Raw genomic sequence first — 21,420 nt, forward strand, 5'->3', positions numbered from 1 at the left:
GTGTTAATCTACCCATTTACCAATGTGGAAACCGAGGCCTGGGGAGGCTAAGAAAGTCAGACCCACCTCTCCAGACACTAAGTTCAATGCTTTCCCCACTGAATGAGACCCTGTGACATCAGACGTGTTGGCAGGGGAGGGTGTCCCCCTGCAGAGAATGCCCCCCAGCTGACAGCACCTGGAAGACACTCCTGTCCTTTGGGTAACTTCCTGGCAGTCCAAACTACTTGACAGGTAGAAAGTTCTTTCCAAAAGGATATGAGTCTCCTTCTCAGTCCCCACTTGACTGCTGAGAGATAACATCCTGGGTCTTATCTCTGACTCATCCTCCCATACCCCTTACCCCAGACACCCTGAGCCAACTTCCCTCAGCTGCTGAATATGGAAGGGACAACTCCAATGTACTTGTATGTGAGACAAGGAAATTTACTAGGCTGAGCAGAAAAGAATAATCTCAGTAGGAGGATAATCATGTAAACTACAATCAGGAAGGAGTCCCAGTCCCCTGGTGGGCTGTGCTGGCCTAAATCACAGAGCCCAGCTCTGCTCTCATGGTGTCTCCACCTGACCTCAAGAAAGACCTGACACCCTCAGGAATCCAGCCAGAGAAGGGGTCAGGAACAAAGCGCTGGACCTTGTCCCCTGACAGAGGGCTACAAAACTACTTACTGACTTTTGTAGAGTGGGAGATTTTGAAGACCAGAATCGACCAGAACGTTTATCTACGAAGGAAGCACCAAAGCACTTGTCACCAGATATGGCTGCCAATTTGACCAGCCTCACAGCCCGTGCAGGAAGGGGAGGAAGGTGCAGGTAGAAGGCAATCTTACAAACTCAAAGAGGTGAATCCAGCGATGCTCGCTGCAGCATCCTTGTGATCTGGTGGCCCTGGAAACAGCCTATGTGCCCACCAGTAAAGGAATCAGTAAGTGGACTATAATACCCTCACCTATATCATAGAATTTTTTGCAGTATTAAAAAAGAATGAGAACACTATGAACCTCAAAAACAAAAAAAAAAAGCTACCATATGATCCAGCAATTCCACTTCTGGGTATTTATCAGAAGGAAACAAAAACACCAACCCAAAGAGCTATCTGCACCACCATGTTCAGTGCAGCATTATTTACAATAGCCAGGACATTGAAACAACCTAACTGCTCAGCAATGGATGGATGGATGGATCGATGGATCGGTGGATAAAGGAAATGTGGTATCTATATAAAATGGAATATGATTTGGCCCTAAAAAAGAAGGAAATCTTGTCAATTGTGACAACATGGTTGGAACTTGAGGGTTTTACACTAAGTGAAAAAAAGACAAAGACAAATACCATATGATCTTATTTGTATGGAAAATCTAAAAACAAATTCATTCCTAGATACAGAGAACAGATTGGTGGTTGCCAGAGGAGGGCAGTGTATGTGGAGAAAATGGGTGAAGGGGCTCAAACCGCTGAGCTACCCAGGCATCCCTACACTGATTTTTTTTAAAGCAAACTGCATGGGACGCCTGGTGTCTCAGCAATTGAGCATCTGCCTTTGGCTCAGGGCATGGATTCTGGAGTCCCGGGATCAAGTCCCACATCAGGCTCCCTACATGGAGCCTGCTTCTCCCTCTGCCTATGTCTCTGACTCTCTGTGTCTCTCATGAATAAATAAATAAAGTCTTTAAAAAAAAAAAAAAAGCAAACTGCAAAGGGTGCCTGCCTGGGTGGCTTAGTTGGTTAAGTGTCTGACTCTTGATATCAGCTCAGGTCTTGATCTCAGGGTTGTGAGTTCAAGCCCTGCATTGGGGCCCATGCTGGGCATGGAGTCTACTTAAAAAAATTAAAAAATAGGGACACCTGGGTGGCTCAGTGGTTGAGTGTCTGCCTTCAGTTTAGGGCGTGATCCCAGGCTCCTGGGATCAAGTCTTGCACTGGGGTCCCTGCATGGAGCCTGCTTCTCCCTCTGCCTATGTCTCTGCCTCTTTCTGTGTCTCTCATGAATAAATAAACAAAATCTTAAAAAAAAAAAAACCAGACTGCAAAAAAATAGTACAGTATATCATTTATATTTAACAAACTAGACAAGGCATTTATATATGCATATTCATGTATATAAAGTCATAGAAAAGGATTTGGGTATATATCAAACTGCTCATAGAACCCCTGTTATCTCTGGAGAAGAAAGTAAAATTAGAGGGGTGCTCAAGGGGAAATTTATTTATAATATTAGGATTTGTATTCCTGTTTTAAGTAATTAAAATTAATGACTTAACAAAGCAACAATTTAGAAAAGAAAGCAAGTGTGGTCCTGCTGGCTAAGGTGTATTCCAAAACAGAAAAGAGATGAGATACTTGATGGGACGAGCACTGAATGTTATATTATACATTGGCAAATTGAATTTAAATATTAAAAATAAGTAAAAAAACTTAAAAAAAGAAAGAAAAGAGATGGGGTTGACTTTCCATGTGAGGTTGGGGAGGAGCCTTGGGATGGATGTGAGGAGCTGACTTCATTCTGTCCTTGGTACTAGGGCTGGACACTCTTCCCAAGCACTTCCTGAGCACTGAGGTTTTGCCTGTTCACTGGTCAAGCGGCAAGTGCATCGTTCATGGGGGCATAAGAGGAGAACAAGCTTCCTTCAACTAATATACTCACCTTGGCCCCATCTGATTCTAGTACACAGAGGGCTGGTTAGCTTTTCTCCCATACCTGGGAAGAATGGAGTCTAGGAGGACAAACTGAGCTGCTTTGAGTTCCTTTATGCCGTGAATTCCTACATTATAGGACATAGAGGGTGCCTTATCCATTCTCTGCTGAAGCCAGCTTGGCCTGTTAGTATTATACCCCAGGAGCAGCTTGGAGGAAGGGGGCCTTGGGAGAAGAGAATAGAGGATCAAGGTGGCTATCCTACTTTGCAACCTTGCATTTCGAGCTCAGCAAGAGACAGAAGCTCTCAGGAGAGACCATCACTTGGAGTCATTTCCCCAGTTAAAGAGTGGAAACCCACAGCAGTGGGCAGGGGCAGAACTACAGGTACTCGAGTGCTGGCCTGACAAGCAGCAGAGGCTAGATTCCAATGTCCATGGGCGAACAGGTGGGGCAGAGACCCAAGACCAGACTCCCTGTGTGATGAGGAAACTGGGTGCAGTGGGGGAGCTCAAGACAGAGACAGAAAATTCTCTCCCTGGGACACCTGGGTGGCTTAGTGGTTGAGCATCTGCCTTTGGCTCAGGTCATGATCCCTAGGGTCCTGGGATCAAGTCCTGCACTGGGATCGCTGGAGGGAGCCTGCTTCTCCCTCTACCTTATGTCTCTGTCTCTGTCTCTCTCTCTCTCTCTCTGGTGAATAAATAAATATTTTTTAAAAAGAAATATCTCTAAGACTTCTGGTGTCTAGAAATGACAAACTAAGTTTTTGGACCATCACTTACAACATGACAGTAAGGAACCTGTAGACCCCAACAAGAAAATCACCAGGAATCCCAATAGAAAAGCAAAGCATCAAAGCTAGCTGAGCATCTCTGCTGAGCTGTGGTCACCGTGACTTCCACACTGACAACTGCATGAACACCAGAGACAGGAGATAAAGACTCAGGCCCACCTAGGTGGGAGATCTACTAGATCACCCCACATAAATCTGGGGCCCAGCAGAAAGGATGAATAAGAAAAATACTCTGTTGTCTGACACCTTGGCACTGGGTAGAGGTAACAGGGGGAAATTCCCCTGGAGATTCATAACCACGAGCGCGCCCACATGGAGGCTTGCAGTCTGAACTCATGCACCTGAGAAATTAAAGAAAACACAAAAGCAACCTCAAGCAGAGACTTGTCTGAAGTGTCCCGATTTGGTAGCATCTCCTCTTTCTGTGTAGAACAAACCATTTTAATTCAGGCCTCAGAGTATTACCACAGATAAAATTCCCAGGAAAATGAGCAACTTGGAGGCCACACACACACACACACACACACACACACAAAGTCCTCGGAGCATGGCCCTGCTAACACCTTGACTGATTTCAGACATCTGGCCTCCAAATCTGAGAGAATAAATCTCTTTTGTTATTCTTGTGCAGGGGCCATGCTAATCTTCTCTGTATCATTCCAACCTTAGCATACATACTGCCGAATCAAACACAAATCTCTGTTGTTTTAAGCCTCCAAGTTTGTGGTGATTGGTGATGGCAGCCTTGGGAAACTGAGGTAGGGGCAGAGGTTATAGCCTAAGGAATAATGACTGAGACATTTCCTAAACTGTTGTAAATCATCAATACTCAGATCCAGTGATCCCAGTTAATCCCAAGCACAGAAGTTAAGAGGGAATTCATGCCTAGACACACTAGTGAAACTGGAGAACACCAAAGACAAAAAGAAGATTTTAAAAGTAGCCAAAGATGGGCAGCCTGGGTGGCTCAGCAGTTTAGTGCCACCTTCAGCCCAGGGCGTGATCCTGGAGACCCGAGATCGAGTCCCACGTCAGGCTCCCTGCATGGAGCCTGCTTCTCCCTCTGCCTGTGTCTCTGAGCCTCTCTCTCTCTCTCTCATGAATAAATAAATAAAATCTTAAACAAATAAAAATAAATAAAAGTAGCCAAAGAGAAAACATATAGTCTGAGAGCTGGTTTCTCAATGGCCATAGTGGAAGCTGGAAGATGGTGGAATGATACCTTCAATGAGCCAAAAGTAATGGCTTACTTTTGGCTTATCTTACAGTAAGTAAGATGTCTGGGAATGTGCTGGATATTACCAGTTATTAATTTTATTCTTGCCTCGTATTGCAGAGATAGAAGCCTAGCAGCTACACCTTTCAGATTCCCATGCCGGAGGGACTCTAGTATGGCTTCCGACAATGAGAAGCATCCACACGAAAGGAGAGATGGCAGAGATGTAGAAGCCATCCTTCTGGCTCTGGTGGTAGTGGCAGAGCAAACTAGAACACCAGGTGGCACAACCCAGTATCCTGATCCCTGTAGTGAACATAGCAATTTCCTGTCATTTCCAACCCTGGATAATGTTTCCTTCTATCTCCAGTCTTGCTCTCCTTCAGGCTTTCCCACAATCTGGTGACCAAATCTCCCAGTTAAAATTTTTTTAAGTTTGTTTCTTAGGGGGGGGGGGGGAGAGAGTGCCCAAGTGAGGGGTGAAGGGCAGAGGGAGAGAGAAAGAGAGAGAGAGAGAGAAACCTTAAGCAGGCTCTACACTCAGCATGGGGCTGACTCGGGGCTCCATCTCTCCGAGATCGTGACCTGAGTCAAAAATCAAGTCAAACACTTAACTACTGAGCCCACCCAATGCCCCTTTAAGATTTTGTTTTTAAGTAATCTCTACACCAAACATGGGGCTTGAACTCATAACCTCGTGATCAAGAGTTGCATCTCTATCAACTGAGTCAGCCAGATGTCTCTCAATTAAATTTTCTACTTGACATACCTAGAAAAATTTGTTTTTCTGGCTAGACTTTTACTGTTACAACAGATAAACACACACACAAATAATATAGAATTAAAATATGTGGAAACAATAGCATCTACACTGAAGGGGTTAATGGAGTCAAAGTGACTTAAGAATCTTGTATTATTTGGGAGGAAGGGAAAGCTTTTAATTAACTTTTGACTTTGATAGGTTAAGAATGCAGGGAGGCACCTCTGTGGCTCAGTCAGTTAATGGTTAAGCGTCTGCTTTCCCCTCAGGTCATGATCCCAGGGTCCCAAGATCACTCCCTGCTTCATGCTCCCTGTCCAGCAGGGAGCCTACTTCTCCCTCTCCATCTGCTGCTCCCCCTACTTGTGCTCTCTCATGGGTTCTCTCTCTCTCCCTCAAATAAATAAATATTTTTTAAAAAATTAAAAATCAATCAATCAATCAATAAAATACACTATTTATGGGGCACCTGAGTGGCTCAGTTGGTTAAGCATCTGACTCTTGATTTTGGCTCAGGTTGTGATGTCAGGGTCATAAGATCAAACCCCACATCAGTCTCTGCACTGGGCATGGAGCCTGCTTAAGATTCTCTCTCTCCCTCTCCCTTTGCCCCTCCCTCACCCTGCTTGCATGCTTGTGCTCTGTCTCTAAAAAAAAAAAAGTGGGATCCCTGGGTGGCGCAGCGGTTTGGCGCCTGCCTTTGGCCCAGGGCGCGATCCTGGAGACCCGGGATCGAATCCCACGTCAGGCTCCCAGTGCATGGAGCCTGCTTCTCCCTCTGCCTGTGTCTCTGCCTCTCTCTCTCTCTGTGACTATCATAAAAAATAAATTAAAAAAATAAATTAAAAAAAAAAAAAGTATCTACAAGAGTATCAAAGAAACAGTAAATTATTGAAAATAACAAAAGGAATGCAGTCTCTTTATGGCATAATTATAAACCTGCATTGAGAGACATTTTTTTAAAAACTTCAATAAAATTAGAATTACATCATGTTTGTTTGACCCATAACTTGCATCATGAAAAAAAAGTTAATTCAAAATGGATCATAGACCTGAACGTAAATCTTAAAACTACGGGGAGAAAGCCTTTGCAACCTTGGGTTAGGCAAAGATCTCTTAGCTATGACAACAAAAGCACAATCCATAAAAGAACAAATCAATAAATGGTACTTCATCAACATTAAGACTTTTGCTCTTCAAAAGATACTCTTAAGAGAATGAAAAGACAAACCATGACCTGAGGGAAAAGAAATTTGCAAAGCAAAACTCTGATGAAGTAGTCGTATCCAGGATATAAAGATTTCTCAAAACTCAATAAGAAACAACCCAGTTAAAATGAACAAAAGATTTGAACAGACACCTCACCAAAGAATATATACAGATGGAAGATAAGCACATGAACAGCAGCTCAGCATCGTAGAGGGAAGGGTGGGATATCTGGGGAGGAAGGATAGCAATAGCAAGGAAGAAATCCTTGGGGCTCATGGATTTGTTCATTATCTTGTGTGTAGTGTTGGTTTCATGGGTATATACAGGTGTCAAAACTTACCTAATTATACATTTTAAATATGTGTAGTTTATTGCACTGTCAATCATACTTCAATAAAGCTCTGTTTTAAAAGACTTATAAAAGCAGAAATATACCATGTTGGTGGGCTGGCAAACTCAACAGTCTCCCCAATTTGAGTTTAAATTCAATGAAATCCCAATTAAAATATATCCCAGCTGCTTTTTTTTTTCTTTTGTGGAATTTGATGAGCTAATTCTACGCTTTATATGGAAATGCAAAGGGCCAAGAATAATCAAGACACTCCTAACATTTTTCCCACAATGTGAAAGAATTTGGTTGATAAAATATAAAGATTATTATAAATCTATAGTAACTAAGATAGTATGGTATTGGCTCAGGAACAGACCAATGGAACAGGAGAGAGAGCCCAGAAATAGGCTCGTGTTTATCCGGACCCTTGAGATGGGCTGTAGAGGAGAAAAAGGGGCAGACTTTGCAATAAATGGCTCGAACAGCTGGGCATTTTTTATGAAGGTGGGAGGGTGAAAACCAGACCCCTATCTCACACCATACAAAAAGGTCAATTCTAGATGGAGGAAAAACCAAAACGCCAGACACAATAATTGTAGAAGATAACACAAGTGAGTATCTTCAAGATGTCAGTGTAGAGAAAAAAAAAAAAATTTAAACACATGAAAAGCACAAATTCTAGAGGAAAATATTAATAATCTCAACTATTTTAAAATTCAGGATTTATGTCTTCAAAAGGAAAAAGTTTACACAGTGAGAGAAGGTATTTGCAACATAAAAACCAAACCAAAAAATTGATATCAAAACTATATAAATAACTGGTTGCCAGGGCCTAGGGAGAGCAGAGATTGGGGAGTTATTGTTTAACAGGGATAGAGATTCAGATTTATAAGACTGGAAAGAATTACAGGAATGGGTGGTGGTGCTGGCTGCACATCAGTGCAACTGTACTTAACATTACTGAACTCAAGATGGTCAAGAGGGTAAATTTTATGCAACATGCATTTTAACACAAGAAAAAAAAAAGATGACCATTAAAAAGCTATATAAATAAAAAAAAAAGCTATATAAATAGCCCTATTGGCAAAAATTGGCAAATATTTTTCTAGGCATTTCACAAAAGAAGAAATCCAAGCAGCTAATAAAATACGAAAAGATGCTCAATTTCATTAATAAATCAGGAAAATGAACACTGAAACCACAAAGAGATTATTGCATACATATTATCAGCACAATCAAATTCCAAGACTACCAAGTGTTTAGTGAGGCTGTGAGTCACAGGAGCTCTCATGCACTGCTTAGAAGACATATAAATTGGTGCAACCACTTTGGCGAACAATTTAGCATCTTCTGATGAAGTTGAGTAAAAACATACCTAGAGAAACTCATGTGTATCTGTACCAAGAGTCATGAACAATTCTTTATCCACAGCAGGTTTCTTATTAAACCAGAATATTAGAAACAGCTCAAATTTCCATAGAGCGGATTGGATAAAGGAATGGTAGCATATTAATAAAGGGAGTACTATACAGCTATGGAAATGGATGAACCACAACACAGACGAAGCTTACAAATATTATGTTGTGCAATGACTACAAAAGGATACATTTAATGTAACTCAGTTTCTTTAAAAATTTATATATACATTGGGACACCTGGGTGGCTCAGTGATTGAGCATCCACCTTTGACTCAGGGCATGATCTCAGCCCAGGGATTGAGTCCCACATGGGGCTCCTGCAGAAAGCCTGCTTCTCCCTCTACCTATGTCTTTGGCTCCCTCTGTGTGTCTCTCATAAACAAAATCTTTAATTAAAAAATTTATATATATGTCAAAAATATGCAAAATATAGATACTGCCTATGGATTAATACATAGGTGTTAAAATCGAATAAAAAGCAAGAAATATCATCTTGAAGGTCAGGAGATAGTTATTTCTGGGAAAAGGAGGACATGGTCAATGGGGAAGGCATACACACAGGTTTCTTGGAGTGCTGGCAGTATTCCATGTGTTCAAGTCCAATAGGCCTCTTCCCTAACATGGAATGAAAATTCAGGCTGATTGATCCAGCCTAAGTCATGTGCCTAGCCCTGACCAATGAATGCCTGGAGCTGACTGGCTTATGTCCGGAGTTCTGAACCAATCCCTGGCAAGAGAGAAAAGATTTCTTAAATCAGGTCCACTCCTAAAGCTGGGGTGGGATCAACTTTCCCCAAGGCACCTGGACCACTTGGGGAAGGCAGGGATAGCTAACTAAAATCATGGTTCTTTTAAGAAGTAAGGAGGAGGATATGAATACTGAAAAGGTACCTAGCCATGTTGTGTGTCCATCCATCATTGGTGCCGCTGTGATTTAGCACTCACAGATGCCATTCCTGACCCCACCAGCACTGGACTCCAGAACCCTCTTCTGGTGGCACTGTATTAGAAGTCTCTAAATCTCACTGGCAGGACAAAGCGTTTTTGTATCACTCACTGGGGACTCGAGGACCCAGGAAAGAGCACAGAGTTGAGTCTAGGTCATTGGCACTCCCTAGGCACCATCTTTCCCTTTGGTTCTCTTAGTGAGAGGGTGCCCACTTCCCATCTATTCTGAGATTCCTCTAAAATAGGAGAGGCACTTGTTCTTATGCTGAGTAGCCAGGGGCAAAGGGGAAAGACACCCTTTGATGAACAAACCATGTTCTGACCCATTCTTCCCTTTAGCCCTCTGGCAACCTTATATGGCAGATAGGGCTATTACTAGTTCCACTGGCAGACGAGGAAACTGAGTCTCAAAGAATTTAATTGCCTTGCTCAAGTTCACACAGCTAAGTGGCAGAAGAGGGGTTTGCATCCATCTCTCTGACTCTGAGGCTGGATCTCTTCCCACAGCCTCAGACTGTCTCCTATTAATGAGCTTCAGATCATGAATAACCGAAGCAGGTTTGATTGGAAAAGCAAATGGCTTCTCAAGAAATAATGCAGAAATGGGAGGCTAGGGCAAATTCTACCCAGGACCTTGCTAGAAATCTCAATCCTTCCAAGGCTGGTCACACTGGAGTTATAGCTGGCTATTTTGTTTTTTTGTTTGTTTCTTTGTTTTTAAATATTATTTATTTATTTATTTATTTATTTATTTATTTATTTATTTGAGAGAAAGCGAGAGAAAGCATGAATGGGGGTGGAAGGATGGGCATAGGGAAAGGAAGAAGCAAGACTCCCCACTGAGCAAGGAGCCCAATACAGGACCTTGAGATTGTGACCCAAGCCAAAGGCAGTTGCTTAACCAACTGAGCTACCCAGCCACCCCGTAGTTGGCTATTTTGGTTCTGTTCCTGACAGTGTCTAAATCTCAATCCATCCATCAACCCCACTCCTACTCATAACTTAAATTTCCAGATTAAGACTGGGAGGGATGATATTCCAGAGATCAGAATGAGGATTCCCTGGGAGGGTCAGAATTAAAGAATCTTTCTCCAGCTCAACTCCCTAGCCAATGCAGAAATCCTCTAGTACCATGAACCCATGACTAGACACCTCCAGGGTCAGGGAGCCCACCTCCACCACCAGGCAGATCCCTGACTTGCACTGAGTCAAGAGTCCTCGCCAGGTAATGACCATCTCATGGTGAAGTTCTAATTATCTGCAACAGCATGGGAGGTAAGTGTCTCCATGACCCTCCTTTGGGGAGAATAAGGGGGCGGGGGGAAAGAGAAGATAAGAGAGAGAAAATGGTAAGCACAAGGTAGAGGAAAAGATATTTTTCCCCGAGGCTAAATATTCCCAGTCCTGCAGTCCAGCACGCCATTTCCAGAAAGATGCTCCCCTACCAGAATCAAATTTAATGGGGCGGGGGGGAGTACATAGGTTTGCATATGACACACACAAATAAATAAATACACTGACACACACCTGAGATCCGGCCCTTGGCCCTGGCACGGCACAGCCTCAGCCCCAAACATCTGCCCTCAAACTGACACCTCTCAGGCCCCCAAGAAATGCTTGAACACTGCTACTGTCCTGTGTTCCACCCTCACGTACCACAAAGATTTGTGGATTCCACCACTAGCAAGGTTGCACACAGTGCAGAGAGGCTGGAAGGAGCAGAACTGCCTGGGTAAAAGACAAACCAAATAACTTGTGGAATCTTTCTTCACGGAGGGCAGGAATGCATCCTGGCATTCCATGTATCATTTAGGAGGGGCGCTGAGTATTTTCTGGCTTCTTTCTGTGTCCCTGTGAGCGGTGCGAGAGCTATTCATGAATGACTATGGTATTTCCAAGAGTTGTCTGAGAGTGACTGAGAAACTTTGCAATAAATGATTTGTATTAATCTGAAATTCGAGTATCTCTAGGTCCAGACATAGTATGCATAAACCACGATGCCAATTTTTTTTATACTGTCAGCTAGATAGATGCTAAACTTCAGGTTTGCAGAAAGTTCATAATACAAATATTTAACAATTTTAATTCTTAAAAAGGTACAAGTAGTTGGAACGCCTGGGTGGCTCAATGGTTTAGTGCCTGCCTTTGGCTCAGGGTGTGATCCTGGGGTCCTGGGATGGAGTCCCACATCAGGCTCCCTGCATGGATCCTGCTTCTCCCTCTGCCTGTGTCCCTGCCTGTCTCTCTGTGTGTCTCGAATGAATGAATGAATGAATGAATGAATGAATGAATGAATCTATCTATCTTAAAAAAAAAAAGGTACAAGTAGTCTCAGCTTTATTTAAATAATCATATTGAATACTCCTGCCTGTCGCTTCTGCTTGCCCTGGGACCCACCCTTGGACCCTCAGCTCCAGCCTTGCCACAACCTGCTCGGAACCTTTAGGTCTGGCCTATCAGCTTGTGCTCTGCACCCAGCTAGGCCCTCCTGGCCCCCGGGGGCCTCTCAGGGACAGATGTTAGAAGAAAAGAAGAGCGACTCCTTTGAGCCACTAAGCTCAGAGTTTGAGGGAAGATAGCTGTTAGGGACAGACTTGTGATCCCTTTTCACAGCTTATGACAGAAATGCCTAGTAGAGGAAAAGGTTACATCTATGTTGGAAGCTGACAAGAATAATCCACATGCAAAAAATGACAAGGACTTTATGCTAAATACAGAGCATGTAGGAATAAATTACAGAAGGACTTTTGGGACCACCCCAAGCCACCTCGCCTAGGAGAGGCCTGGCCTCACAAAATTAACAGCTTTCCAGAAGGGGGAAGAATAATCAGATTGAATCCTTGGGAAGCAGGGTGTAAAAACACAGAACGTAGCCAAGGAGTGAGTCCCTGCTCCCCCCGCCCAGCATTCTGAAGCACACTGCGAATCTAAGAGAATCATTTTCAAACATCATTACCTGGCAGCAGTCCCAACAGTGCTCATAAATATTTTTGTATTGACTTTTGTTTTAGTCTTTAACAGTATCCTATGAACTTTTTCAATAAACAGTGCAAGGCAAAGGAAGAGAAGTTTCAGAGAGCAGAATAAATCTCTGAAATGTTAACATAAACTCCCAGCCAACACTGCCTTGGACTGCCAAGGAGGAGCACGGGGCATTGAGGGAGATTCAGGCACAGACCAGGCATAGATGTGGCCACCTGGGCTCTGCCAGCGTCTCCAGCAGTGTCGCCAAGCAGAGAGGGAAGGAAGATTCCAGAACAAGAGAAGGAGGTCAGCTGGAATAAGAGAATGGGAAGGGAGTCTCAGCCAATCACAGAGGTGTAAGGTGTCTCTGAGACCCTCTGATCCTCCTGCCCTGTGCTATGGGCTTAAGCGCTCAGGCTGTGGAACCAGAGTTCAAATCCTGGCTACACCACTAACTAGCCATGCACCCTCAGACTCAGTTTCTTTATATTTAACTTGAGGGTAAAAACAGCATCTGCCACCCAAGGCCAATTGTCAGCATTAAATGAGACAATCCATTTGAAGTCACCTAGCACAGCGGGTAATGTGCTTAATAAATTGTGCCTGATGTGATTTTTGCAGGCAGGGCTTTGGGGGTTCTAGAAAGTCCCAAGGATATCCCACAGGTCAGTATCTCTCATTCTAAAGTATCTCTCAGTTCTCCCAGGGACAACCCAGGGACAACCAAGTTCTGGGAAACAGGTTGTCGCGAAACACTAATTTGTTTACAGCTATTTACTGTGGAAGACGGGCGATGAATACCTGGCCAGAGACGGTTAATACAGCTCCTGGGAGGCAGGTATGTTCAGGAAGCCAAAGCACGGATCAGCTGGTAGCTGGTGAATGCCAGGACCAAGTGGCGTGTCCTGGTGGGAGGAGCACAGCTCCGGGACAGAACCTGTTTCCTGCTACCGCCTGTGTGGTCCCTGACCACATCACTTCACCTCTCCAGGTCTTGATTTTCTAGTTAATAAAATGGACATGGTGGTGCCATCACCAGGATCACTACAGAAAGCAAAGAGTTAGATAGAGTCTGGCTTGAACAGGTACAGCTTCAACCTTAGGGGACTGAGTGACTGGTGCTCCCATTGACGTCAGAAGATCCAGTGGGATTTCTAGCTCAGCTGAAACCTCAGCAAATCACTTCTGTGTCAGGATCCAACTGGATAGTGTCCCTAAAAGTGCTTTAGTTGTGACAGTAATTTGCCAAGCATACTATTTGCCAAGCAGTCTTATATACTGGGCCTCATTGAAACCTGAGGTTCAGAGAGGTAAAGTGATTTGCCCAGGGTCACACAGCAAGTAAGTGGAGAAGCAGATCAGATGCTAGTTTTGCAACCCTGAATCCGCAGCCCTTTATCTCTGTGCCCGCCCCAGAGCTTGGGGCTCTACGTCTTGATGAGCAGCCCAGCCCCACACCATCCCCAGGCCCTGGCCTACCTGCCTCTGCCTGGTCCCACCTATCAGCTCCTTCCCCACTGGTGAGAGGACCCAGGGACTATCTGCTGCCACCACCCCAGCATCTGATGTGGCAGGGCTGGGATTTGAGCCCTGGTCCATCTGACACCTTCTACAAATGCCAAGTGGGATAATACATAGAAGCACTAAGCACGGCACAAGCCCCTATGGGTTCTCAATGTCTGTTAGCAGAGCATTGTCAGATTAGAAGCTCCTGTGGGCAGAGACTGTGTTTTCTGTACCTGTAAACTCTGGTGATTCCAGACTGAGAAGAACACACAGTGTTTTAGCACTGGGTGAAAGAGCAGAAAGCCCAGAAATTAAGAGAGGAGAGCTATTAGGGAAGCATAGGTCATGATGCCTAATGCTGGAACCTACAAATATTAGAATGGACAGCCCCACACTAGAGCATCCCTAAAGGGTTAGGATCGAGAGGCCTTTGGATTCTGCAGTTGGGAAGTCAGGAGGCCATCCTGAGAGCAGGGCCTGTCTGTAAGAGATCAGATGCCAGAGGTCTGAGTGGCTGAAGAGGATGCTCCTTCCTGCCCAACAGGAGTAGCTAATGTTTATGGAGCAATTGTCACATGCCACCCACTGTTGAGCATATTTTTGTTCATTATTTCAGTAATTCTTCTCAATAATCCTTATCAGATGTGCTATTGTACTCATTTACTCATTTTAGACATGGTAAGATCAAATTAAATAATTAAATTAAACAATTTCTCCAAAGTCTCACAGCTAGGAAGGATGAGATTCAGGAGTTGAATGTAGTTCTCTTTGATTTCTTAACCAAAATCTTAATCGATGCAGGGGAGTAGGGCAGAGGAGAGCCAGCCAAGGTGATAGGGACCCAAGATCCAGGCCACAGTGAGTAGAATACATCCCTTTCTTCTGGTTTCTGCCCACATGAGCCATTTAGTTTGAACCAAGAATTACTTTGAGTGCCCACACATAGTTTTACAGGCTGGGGTACATCTGGACTCTAATTCTGTTAGCCCTTTTGGCCTTGTGGGCCAGTAAAGAAGCTTCTGGAAGAAAATGGAGTCCAGAATCTGTTCCTCTCCCCACACACATATACTCTTTCAGGAGTAGAGTGCTCAAGCTTTCATTATCTCAGTTGGTCCTCCAACCAGCTTGGGGGAGATACACATGGATGGAATCATCCCCATTTGCCAGATATAAAACCTGAAGCTTGAGGATTCTTGTCAGAAGCCAAAGTATCAGAGTGCTAAACAGCTCTGCTGAGAGGAGGTTTTAATCTTGTTCTCACTGATCAACTCTGCCAAGAGACCAAGACTGAGATCAGAGGGAAAGTCCAGGATGAGTCATTGGTGCTACATTCATGCACTGACCACCTACTACGAGCAGATCCTTTCCAGGCAGAGCCTTAGAGACAGAAAGACAACAATCTCTGCCTTTAACCCAGGGAGACAGACGAGGGCACGGTTGGTGACTCGTGACCGGTAAGAGCCAGGGACACCTGGACCCTTAAAGTAAAGATGCTGGGACGAGAGGGGCTAACTGTCAGGGAGGGAAGGCTGCGGCTGTCCGGGACTCAGGGAGCCACCCCTCAACCCATCCTGGTGCTCTCCGCATGCAGGGCAACCAGACACCTAACACCCCAGATGGCCCAGGTCAGCAGCCCCTACGCGGTCTCCTTGCTCCCCAACAACCTCAATGGCAGCACCTGGCCATTCGCTGCTTCGGGGAACAACCTGGCCCCAGCATGAGTCCCATTCAAGACAGTCCCATCCCTGCGACGAACTCTGTGTGACCCAGAGCCACTTGATCACACCCCTGAACCTTGGTTTCCTCATCTGTCCATGCGCCCCACAAAGCTGCCAGGAGAATGAGACGGATCCATGGTCCACAGAAGTGCTTTTTAGGCTGTAAATGTCTTTACAAAGAGCAGGGGCTTTTTTAGGGCTCCTGATGGATCCCCACAGTTGAGGTTCAAGGCTGTGGTTCTCCTGGCTCCGAAGGTAGCAGACGAGTTAATTCTCAAGTTCGTAAGCCCTTGGGGAGCAAAGACAGAGCAAAGGGCAGGTCTGGAGGCCTCTTTTGGAAATGACAAGATCCATTTAGCAATCAATTAGCACCGTCCCCAGGCTCCGGGCCTGCACGCTCAGCAGAAAGAATGCGCCACACGGCGCTGATTAGAAACAGATGCCCTGGCGAACGGAGCTGGCCGGCGGGGCCGGAATTCCTGGGCACCCAGCTCCTGGCTGGGGACTGCGTTCTGGGCCCCGGTGTGGGGGGGAGGCCCGGAGACCAAGCTAGGGGAGCAGCCGCCCCGAGAATGCATACCTGCAAGGGGATTCAGAGGGGGAGGGAGGAAAGTTGACTGTCGGGAATAACCAGGAATATGATTAGTTCAACCGAATACAGAATATGACTTTTGACCAACAGATACTGATTCCACTTGTGATACAGCTGATATGCGAGGAAGTAAGACTCTCTGGTGCCTTGGAAGATAACCTATAGCCACCAATCTCCTTGATTGAGCTCTGCAAATAAGCCCCTTTCATACTATCCCCTTTATTTATCATAGGTCACAGCCACCCTGCTGTTATGCCCATTTTGCAGATGAGCAAACTCAGGTACAAGACGTTTCATAACTTACCCAGGATGGACAGCTGATAGTGAATTCAGCATTTGAACCCAGCTGAGAGGCTCCTCTCCTGACCATGGTAATGACTTCTCTACTCCCCACTTTTTCCTTCTCCTTTAACAATCAGAAGGGAAATTTTGAGCTCCTTTCCTCCAGCCTTGCAGCCCCACAAGGAAGCTCACTGCGGTGTCCCTGTCAAACCATCCCCATGATGGAGGGCTCACTGCCTCCCCAGGCTGCTTATCCTCAGCTTGGACAGTTTACCAGGCTGGCTATCCTTTCTTCTATTCAGCCAAAAGTTGGTCCCTGCAAATTGTGGCTTCCCCCAGCAGCGCTGCTTCTGTCCTCTGAATCCACTCAGGTGTCAAATTCCTTTTCCCTGGGACCGATTCAGGGCATGATCATGAACCCACCCTTATTTGTCTAAGTTGTGCAGCTTCTGTGACAGCTGCTCCCCACACCATCAGCTGTGCAGCTCCCATACCACCCCCACACTCTCCCCCAGACACCTGTCAGCCCATTCACCCCCCTGGGGGTCCCCCAATGTGGACATGGCTCCTCCCCTTCTTCCCACAGCACAAGAGTGAATATTCTTTAAAATAGTTCATTTGCCATTATAAGAGTGATACATGCTCACTATAGAAAATATAAAAAATGCAGTGAGCAGAGAAAAACACTTTCCCAGAAAGAAAAATCACTCATGGTTCCACTCCAGCCTTCTCTGCTATGCTTACTTTTTACCTAGCTTCCTTTACTGTAGATCTGCAAATGTGTTTTCTGCGGTTTCACTTACCATCGTGGCATCAGCAATTCGCTGCGTTATTAGAAAGTATACGAAAATGTCATTTGTAATGATCACATAATAGTCTGTAAAATATTTGCTATTTCTCTTATTTGGGGCATTGCTATAAATGCACACCTCCAGTTATTCCTTACCACAGAACCTCAGTTTTGTTCAAGGTCTCCACAAGATGTCACCTACGTACTAGGGCATAGGGGCCTTGATTCTAAATTCCCTGTAATGATGTCAAGCCTCCTACACCCCCATGTTTGCATCATCAGGGCTGAGCAGAGAACGCCACTAATGCACAGGCAAGGGTTCAAGTGCTGTTCCCTTCTTAGTGCCTTGCTGAATTTTAGAACCTCATGTCACAGCCAGATAGGACATTTAAAGATCAACCTCTCAAGTTTCGGATGTTAAAACTAAGTTCAGAGAGGGTAAGTGAGTTGCCCAAGGTCACACAGGGGCCCTTGGCTCTCAGCTCAGGGCTCTCTCCACAGCCCCCACCTCCAGCCTATCTGGAGTAAATGAATGCAGCTCCCAGATAGCCAAGGAGGGCTCAAGTTAGGGCAAGGTTTGTTATTATTAGGTCTTAAAGAGAATAAATCAAGCAAGACATTTTTAGCTAAAGCCACTGGCCTCTTACCAAGAATTTGAATTTAACCAGGGGGAAGAAAGAGAGAGAAGAGAAATCAACAATGGCGTGTATCCACAGATGAGGTGACTTGGAAGCACACAGGCATTTCCATTTTCCTCTCCATCTCCTCTTCCTCTCCCCCACAATCTCAGCCACCACCAAGAACCCTGTTGGGATAATCAGACTTGGAGTTCTCAGGCTGAGATACTGAGGTCCTGAATCCTGGAGAACTGAATGAGAGGGAAGGACCACAGCCACCAACAAAATAAGATCCAGAGCACAGGACTAAGGGACTTGGTATGTCTTCTCAGAATGGCAGGGATGGATTAATTTGTGGGAAACATCAATGTGCGAATGATAACAACTAGAAATCACCTTTGCCAGCACTGAGCTTCCAGAGACGTGTTAAGTCACTTCACATCTCTGGTCTCCAAGTCCTCATCTGTAAAATTTATCATTCCAATCCATTCTGCAAACATTTCTGTAGTGTCTACTCTATGCCAGGCTATGTGCTAGGCACCAAGGAAGGCCATAAGGATCTCAATTACCAGGATAAATAAAGAAAGAATAAAAGAAGAGGACATTTATTTACCAGGATAAATAAAGAATAAAAGAAGAGGACATTTAATCCCCCAGGCATTAGGATAGGCAAAATGGACACAATGATCAACAAAATGCATAGTGAGGCTTATGGTTTTAGATATATGATTTACCAGACAACCTGAAAACCCTCCCACTAATAAACACTTGGACATTCTGAATAAAATATAATAGACATCCTTTTTAAAAGCAGAACTAAGTTCTCAAGTAAGTAAGGAAATCCAGGGCCAGAAATTAAGATGGAACTAAATATCAGAGGGGTAAGCTTTTGAGTTAATGCTGTAGTTGTAAACGGGGGAACCCTACACCTGTGCCCCCCAAACTCCCAAACTGGAAAATAACACAGTTAGGTAGCAACGTTCTCAGGACAGTGATACTCCCAGGATTCTGGAAAGTGCACTGTCAGCCACGGCTTCACATGATTCCTACAGGCTGGGTGCTGCTGTAGATGAGACCATTGTCCAAAGTTCCAAGATGGGTGAGCAAGAATCAAACAAATAAGCAACTGGATTTATTCCATCCCTCAGGATTTCGTACATCAGAACGAATAGCACATCAACTACAAAATAAATATATCCTTTTTTTCCTCATTGGAACACCTGATGAATTTGCACATCATCCTTGCCTTCCAATTTTAGTATTTGTGCTGCCCAAAGCGAGCACCAAAATAAGTATATCTTAATTAACAACATAAAGGGTGTTTTAAAAAGGAAAAAGATATTTTCTAAAACAAACATATTTGGAAAATATCCAACTTGAACTATTAGGAAAATCTAGAAAGTCATTGAAATTAAAAACCCAGTGGATGAGTTAAAGAGCAGATTAAATGCAGCTGAAGGAAGACTGGTACACAGGAAGATATAGGCCTATTCATAACTTGCCTTCTTGCTTCTTAGGCAATACTTATACTCTCTAAAGCATGACGTTATAAGTTGTAGTGTCATTTTGAGATGAATCATTCAAAGGATAAACAAAGAGAAATTGATTATTTTAAACATAGATGTGATAAGCTTTTTAACTATCAAACATGCCTTATTTTACTTTTGAACAGACTAGTTTCTGACATCATACATTTCTTTATTTCTTCTTCAATAACCATATACTTCCAAAGCCGAACATCATATGACCTGTTATCATAGCATGCCCTCTGCACGTGAGGCCACAATCCCAAGCAAACTGAAACAGTTGGCAGGAGTTGTATTCCTAGAAATCATTTCCAAACCCAGGATAGCTAGCGATACCTATACATGGTAATCACCAAAAACAACATAAATGTATACCATCGGGTTGGACAGCCTGCTATTGATTTATAAACACCACTTCTTTTAAGTCAGAGAATTATTTTTCCCAGCATGGATCCAGTTTACCGGGGAGAGAAATAAGGTTGGAAGAGGGAAGAGAAGTTGAAATAACAATTTTTTTCCAGAAGGTTGTGGCAGTCAGACGCGGCTTCAGAATTTCTCCATAAGCTACCACTTGGAGGCTGAGCAGAAATAGTAGTTCGCAGCCTTTCTACAAACTCACTTCACAGTTATAATGGCAGGACATAGCAGTTTCCCAGATAGTCCCACAATCAGTAGCTTCTCCTAGCCTCTCCCACCTGTCCTTCTTGCAGCAGGCCAGAGGTATAGCTATTACACCAATTCATAGACAAAGGCTAAGAGTTTGGCTGGATCGACAGGGATTTTGGAAAAATGAGATTGGACAGTTGGTGACAAAGATATAGAGGTGTGAGGATAGAGCTCTCCAAATGAGCATATTTAGTGTGGGGTTGCTCAGCAGAAGAGGGTTCCAACAACCAGTGGGGAAGATAATCCACTCTATGGATGTCAGTCAGCCATCCCTCCAACCACTTCTGTCCTTCTTCAAAGTTCTCATCAATGAAATGGCCATGGTAAAAGAGATGGAGGTTGTGCATGGGTTCAGCAACAGGGGCCCCTACTCACCAAGGTCAATCTGGCTAAAATTCCTGCCGAGTGTCCAACCTCCGATCACAAAGACTAACACTGAGCCCTGAAAATGGCACTGTTTTCCAGAGGGACACACCAGGCCATTTAATGGAATGTTGATGACATTGAACTAATTTCATCATTGAGAAGACAGTTCATGCAAACTGACAAACTCACTCTAAAATCTGTATCGAAGGGCAGCCCGGGTGGCTCAGTGGTTTAGCGCCGCCTTCAGCCCTGGGCATGATCCTGGAGACCCGGGATCGAGTCCTACACATCGGGCTCCCTGCATGGAGCCTGCTTCTCCCTCTGCCTGTGTCTCTGCCTCTCTCGCTCTCTCTCTCATGAATAAATAAATTTAAAAAATAAAATAAAATAAAATCTGTATGCAAGAGTATAAGACCCATGGAAACCTATCATGCTTAAAGAATAAGAAGGGAGGATTTGTTCTAGCAGATACCAAGGTAAAGCTACAATAATTAAAATAGTCTAGTATTGGTATAGGAATAGACAAAGACATTGATGAAATAGATAAGAATGCCCAGAAACCAATGCAAGCATATATGGAAGCTGGACATATAGTCATTACAGATTAGTAAACAAAACAAAACAAAAAGGATGGACCATAACAAATAAGACTGTCATGCCTGGACACCCATATGGAAAAAAATTAACATTAATTCCTCTGACATGTCCTACATAAAACTAAATTCAAAGTAGATTTATGGGCACCTGGGTGGCTCAGTCAGTTAAGTGTCTGTCTCTGGATTTCAGCTCAGGTCATGATCTCAGGGTAGGAAGATTGAGCCCCACATCAGGCTCTGCACTCAGCAGGGAGTCTGCTTGAGATTTTCTCCCTCTGCCCTTCCCCTCTGCTCATACACTCTCTCTCTCTAAAAAAGACAAACAACAACAACAACAACAAAAAGTAGGCTTAAATACAAATGTGAAAGATAAAATTATAATAAAAAGTAGAACATATTTATAGGATCATCATTTTAGGTCCTCAGGATAGAGAGGGACTTCTTAAGGTACATAAAAGCACTTATCTTAAAAAAGCAACAACAA

The 21,420-nt window shown here is 44.2% G+C and overlaps 1 protein-coding gene, 1 long non-coding RNA gene and 1 pseudogene across 5 annotated transcripts in view; 1 reads left to right on the forward strand and 2 right to left on the reverse strand.

Moving 5' to 3' along the window:
* Window positions 1-21,420, reverse strand: part of LOC144286077 (uncharacterized) — a 184,909-nt gene that overhangs the window by 67,739 nt on the left and 95,750 nt on the right. The window lies entirely within an intron of this gene.
* Window positions 4,024-4,122, reverse strand: LOC144287283 (U6 spliceosomal RNA; annotated as a pseudogene).
* LOC144285267 (uncharacterized) lies at window positions 15,125-19,442 on the forward strand. Its single transcript, XR_013353597.1, has 3 exons — window positions 15,125-15,237; window positions 16,326-16,464; window positions 17,834-19,442. It is a non-coding gene; the product is annotated as an uncharacterized LOC144285267 (long non-coding RNA).

The sequence above is a fragment of the Canis aureus genome, chromosome 16 (assembly GCF_053574225.1).
Source record: "Canis aureus isolate CA01 chromosome 16, VMU_Caureus_v.1.0, whole genome shotgun sequence".
NCBI lineage: Eukaryota > Metazoa > Chordata > Mammalia > Carnivora > Canidae > Canis > Canis aureus.